The sequence below is a fragment of the Corticium candelabrum genome, chromosome 16, assembly GCF_963422355.1.
Source record: "Corticium candelabrum chromosome 16, ooCorCand1.1, whole genome shotgun sequence".
NCBI classification, from domain to species: domain Eukaryota; kingdom Metazoa; phylum Porifera; class Homoscleromorpha; order Homosclerophorida; family Plakinidae; genus Corticium; species Corticium candelabrum.
Window position 1 is genome coordinate 5,462,135 of NC_085100.1, and position 6,000 is coordinate 5,468,134.

Sequence of the window (6,000 nt, forward strand, 5' to 3'; positions counted from 1 at the left end):
TAAGGCATAACGCATCGCGAAATGCAGACTTGTGTAGCAAAAAGTCATGTTTGATCAAAGGAAGCACTGATAACCAGGTAGAGGCACCACTACTACTACTACTACTACTACTAAACACTATGACATAAACCGCAACATTAACAAGAAAGCTGAGCACATAACAAAAGTTTGCTAATTTAACTACTTACTACATAACAATAACTAACAGTTAATTACTAAACACTAAAATTAAAAACATTGTCTACTCAGTGAGGTGAGCCTCACTGATTATCAGCCTGACAGCAACTACTGCTACTGCTACTGCTACTGCTACTGCTACTGCTACTGCTACTGCTACTGCTACTGCTACTACTACTACTACTACTACTACTACTTAAACTTGACTAATCCAACTCACACGTCCGATGTTGAGTTCAAGTCTTCTTGTCATATCAAAGCACAATTAGCAGCTCTCATAATACAACAAGAACAGTGCTATAATGTGGCTGTCGAAAATGTTCAGAAAGAAAAATCTGTCACAAAATTTGAAAAACCGGCTTCTCAGAAACAAGCTTTTGTAGAGATAGAAGCCAATTGCCCAGCATCTATGAAACAATGCATTGAACTTGCCTCTGAAAGGGTGCATCAAATTGGCTATCCATTTTATCGGTTGAAGAACATGGGTTTTCATTTGAGCAAAGGAGATTTTCGTGATGCTTTGTGCATGCGCTATGGTTGGATGTTACCAAATCTACCTTCAAAATGTGTTTGTGGATCTGCTTTCAACGTTGACCATGCAATGGTATGTTCTAAAGGTGGTTTTCCGACGCTAAGGCATAATGAAATTAGGGATATAACTGCCGATGTTTTGACTGAAGTGTGTCATGATGTAGCAATAGAACCAATGTTACAGCCTCTGACTGGAGAAAAGTTTCAGAAGAAAACAGCGAACATGTCTGACGAGGCTAGACTTGATCTTTCAGCGAGAGGAGTCTGGACGAAAGGAGACCGTGCATTTTTTATGTAAGGGTATTTTACCCAAACACGTGCTCCAATAGTCAAGACTGTTTGAGATCAGCATTCAACATCCATGAATGTGAGAAAAAACGTGAATATGTGCAGCGAGTACTGGAAGTGGAACATCCCAGCTTCACACCGTTGGCTTTTTCCTCTACCGGTGGCATGGGCTCTAAAACTTCCACCTTCTACAAACATCTTGCCAGTGTAATTGCCAACAAAACTGAAAAGAACTATAGTTCAGTGATGGAACTTCTGAGATGTCGGATCAGCTTTTCTCTAATAAGATCTTCTGTATTGTGCATTCGTGGAAGTAGATCAGCTAAGCACAGCCTCTAAAATGTTATGACATGGATTTAATCAACAGTGAGGCTTGCCTCACTAAGTAGATTGTGACGTTGACTTAAGTAGGTTTGTTTAAGTAAATGAATTGATATAGTGTTGTATTGAGTACCATTGTAGTAGCTTTTGTAGTATGGATATGACCGGTGGATGCTTTTGCTGAATAAAACTACTACTACTACTACTACTACCATATTCGCCCGTAATAACACCCTGGGCGTATAGAAAAGAAGCGCTTTTTTCTGGGTGTATACTAGGGCATGGGCATTATTTTGGTCCCAGGCGTATACATGGTTACAATATGCTGTCGTTTGGGCAGTCATCATCTAAATACTTGAAGGCAGAAATACCACAAATGCTTGCAATTATCCATTTGCAAGATCAAAGGTACTGGTATCTGTGCACCATCAGCATAGACACAGATACTAGACACTACACACGCAAACCAGAGTGGTCGGCTTGAAGCCTGTCAAAAGCATCACGATCGCTAATTGCAACGAACAATAGTAAGCACTTTCACACAATACGAACACCAGCTCATCAAACGCACACAGACGGAACGAATATTCTGTGGACCCCATTTTGTTTTGTCTGCGCATGCGTATCCTGGGCATCTAGTTAGCCATGGGCGTATACTTGGGCATGGCCATTTTTTGGGCTGAAAGTTCTGACCTGTCACACATGGGCATATATACGGGCATGGGCGTTATTTCGGTATGGGCATTATTACGGGCGAATACGGTACTACTACTACTACTATCATCCCATTGACATAGACACTGTCAGGCTGATAACCAGTGAGGCTCACCTCACTGAGTAGACAATGTTTTTAATTTTAGTGTTTAGTAATTAACTGTTAGTTATTGTTCTGTAGTAAGTAGTAAATTAGCAAACTTTTGTTATGTGCTCAGCTTTCTTGTTAATGTTGTGGTTTATGTCATAGTGTTTAGTAACTACTACTACTACTACTACTAATCATCATCATCATCCTCAAACTCACTTTTCCTAGTCATCTGGACTTTGATACTGCAAAAGTCAACTCTACGTTGATATTACAACAGCAGCAAACAAAACTGCCAAGATGGAAGTTGCAGTTGTCTGCACATGCATTAATTTGCCAAAAGAAAATTGCCATCAATATTTGAAAATAGTGGTTACGCTCAAAGCTTTGAAATCAGTAGCAATCATGTAGACATTTTTGTTTACCACTCTTTGTTAAGTAACGCTACCTTCAGTTATTTAAAATGTCTCTGTTATTAAAAATGTCTCTGTTATTAAAAATGTCTCTGTGTTTTGCCTTAATTATTTCATAACATCATCATCACATTACTGATAAGTGGTCAACACTGGTTACACTCAGGGTTCAAAAAACCGGTCGCCAAGTCGCCATATGGCGATCTCTGTCACAGGAATGGCGACTAGTCAAGCCTAGGAAGTTGCAATGCCGTAGGAATGGTAATCGTGAGGAAGGTAGACTTTCCAGATTTCTGAGTTTAGTAGGAGCTTGAAACTAGTACGGCGTAATCTGGGTAGACAAAAACCTCAACTTTGCCGTCTACATGAACGTAAACTGTCCACCCGTGTGTTCCGCGATCCTAATGCGCTGAAGCACGAGCACAAGAAATGACACTTACCTGCACCTGGTAAACACTTAGGTAATAGACCCGATTTTGACTAGCTTCCCATACAGTGGCGTGCATTCAGCACTTACAAAACTTGAAATGTGCAAAAGCAGTCGAAGCCAGAGAAATTCTAGCCGAAACCAGCAAATACCAATATTCCCGGAAGCCAGCTACTAGTTTCTTGTCTCGGTGCCAACTAGATTTGCTGGCTAGGGATCTGATACCAGACAATGCTCCTGCAAATCTGCTTCCAGTAGCTGTGGGCACAGACAGAAACTGCCTCTATCGGGCCATTTCTTTGCATTTTGCGGGCACGAAAATTGCCATCAAGAACTACGGCTTCGAACTGTTCTTGAGTTCATGCTCAATTACATCAGTTGCTGCAAGGAACGCGCTGACAAGGTGTCAATGGAGTCTGGCTTCTCTCTGCCTCACAATCTATTTGTCTAGCGTTACTTATGGTAAGAATTTCAAGTATGAGATAACAGAAATATGGCACGTGTGCATGACGTCTGCACAAACAGACCGTGGCCTTGGTGTAACAAACTATTGGTCAGTTGGTCAGTTTATAAACTCTAGGATGTCCAAACCCTTGAACCTAGATATTAATCTAGAGAATGAAGCACCTTCTGTGCCTGCATGTGGTTACATTGCCACATCATACTATTGAACTAGGATGAGTGTAACAAAAAGTAAGTAGCTATAAGACCGTTTGACTAATAACTTCTGAGCATCACAAGTAGGTGTGGCCCGCGTACATTTATTGAGGGGCGTGGCATAATAAGAATTGCTTTGCCGACCAACATTTCTTAGGTTTTTCAAACCCTGTACACTATAGTGACTCTTGGTAATGAAAGTGACGTTGGTAGCAAAGTTAAATTAACTTAAACTTTTACTACCCCGTTTCTTGAGCTATAGCTCCAATGTGTTAAATGACATTTAGCCATTAGTGTCTGGAAAAGGTTACTTACTCAATAATCTGATAGCCTCTTATCTGTTCCTTTGACATCTCTGACTCTGTCTCACAAGAAGAGATATTCCCTTATGCAGCTCTCACAACATGCTGCTTCTAAGTTGATGTTGCTTATAGAACTATGCCCAAACACGTTAGAGTTATGAATTCACAGTGGTACCTCACAATATTGGCATTCGACTTAGATTCATGTTTCACTCAAAGCCCATTGTGGTAAATGACACAAATGTGGATACCTTCCTAAATAGAATTAGCCCCAGATGTGTTAGCTGAGGAGACCTTACTAATTAAAATATTGTATTGCTTTTGATAATTGCATCTGGAATATGATAACTCTACCTATAAACAGTAGGGTGAATGTGATGTTGGAAAAGTCTCAGTTTAGCAAATATATTAAAAGTGCCTACTGTAAGTTTAAAAGCAGATCAAATACTTTGTTAAACAAAAGTTTGTCTTCCAAAAAGTTTTACAACACTGATATTCAAAAAGTACTAAGTAAAGTACATAAACGCATGTACATATTCTCAAGAAAACCAAAGTGCTTAACGTTACCTTGTTAAAAAGTAGCACCTCTCATACACACACACACTTATCTCTCATGCATGTACAGCTTACAGTAGAGTCAAATTCTACAATATTACAAATTCATTTCATCCACAAACTACTGATAATCATGTTAAGTAACTATTTGATCAAAAAGACATTGTGTGCAACCCTCAATGACCTGTAAGTCAAGCCACTAACAATCACATATAATCTCAACATCAGGGAGTGTGGTAGCACTCCCTATGTAGGGATGCAAAGAATCTAAAATGGCGCCCATACAAAAGTATCCAAACGCATCTGAACCGGATCGCTCAGAACTCATTACAGAGATCTCGGACCCACGTAGCGCTCAACTTCAAACGTTCCTAATGGTAGCCAGACTATCACCGCTGACACTAAGCGCCTCAGAAGCCAGCTATCGGCAAGTAAAAAACCTGATTTATTCTTTCACATTTCACATTTCACTTTTGTCAGCCAGGCTAGCGCCTCACTCGAAGCAGCTACAACGACGAGAGTCACACCAAACAATTCGCTCTTGTTCGAAGAATTGCACTGACCCACCAGCTAGAAATGTGCAAAGTCACCTTGTATCAGTCAACTGCTGCCATGCAATTCCACGTACTGCTTCCCACAACGCCATGTTGTTCCGGTCACGTGTGTACATGTGACTACCGTTTGGAAGCCTAGCTGCCACTTCCACCTGCTGCTACATGCTGCTTACAGTTGCGTGTAGTTGAACATGTACGACTATGTTCAACGGCGCGGCGTCCTGTCTGACTCTCTGTGCATGTAAGCGTGTATCTCTTTCGTGGAACCCTAAGTAATGGGAGTTGTTTATAGATGCAATCAGTGTTCTTACATACATCCATCAGCTGCTACGTACTTCCGTGTATGCTGAGCGTAACGTGGGAGTTGTTTAGAGATGCAATCAAATATTGAAATCACGGCCGAACTGCACACGTTTACTACAACTGTCATTTCCATTTCAAACTACCCAAGTCTAAACAGACTATCACCGCTGACACTAAGCGCCTCATAAGCCAGCTATCGGCAAGTAAAAAACCCGGTCTATTCTTTCACATTTCACATTTCACATTTCACTTTTGTCAGCCAGGCTAGAGGTCACTTGAAAAGAAATACCGTAGTTAAACTGGGATGTGCAGCGTCTAATTACAGCCTGAAATTCGTGGCCTAAGGTGGGAGGGGGGCGGGACAGAGAGTGCAACCTCCACGTGGTCTGTCCTGGGTGTTTGAACATGAAAGTATTCTCACATGTTCAAAATGTTAATCACTCCGTTTACTAAAACTGTCATTTCCATCTAAAAATGCATGAAACAAGTCCAAAAACATTTTAAGAAAATGATGGGTATGTAGGGATGGGTATGTACTTAGGTCATTTATGCCCATCTCCTACATCACACTCTTTTTACCTATATCGCTTGCAGCAGTTGTGAATGTGATGTACAAGATGGGCATAAATGACATAAGTACATACCCATCCCTACATACCCATCATTTTCT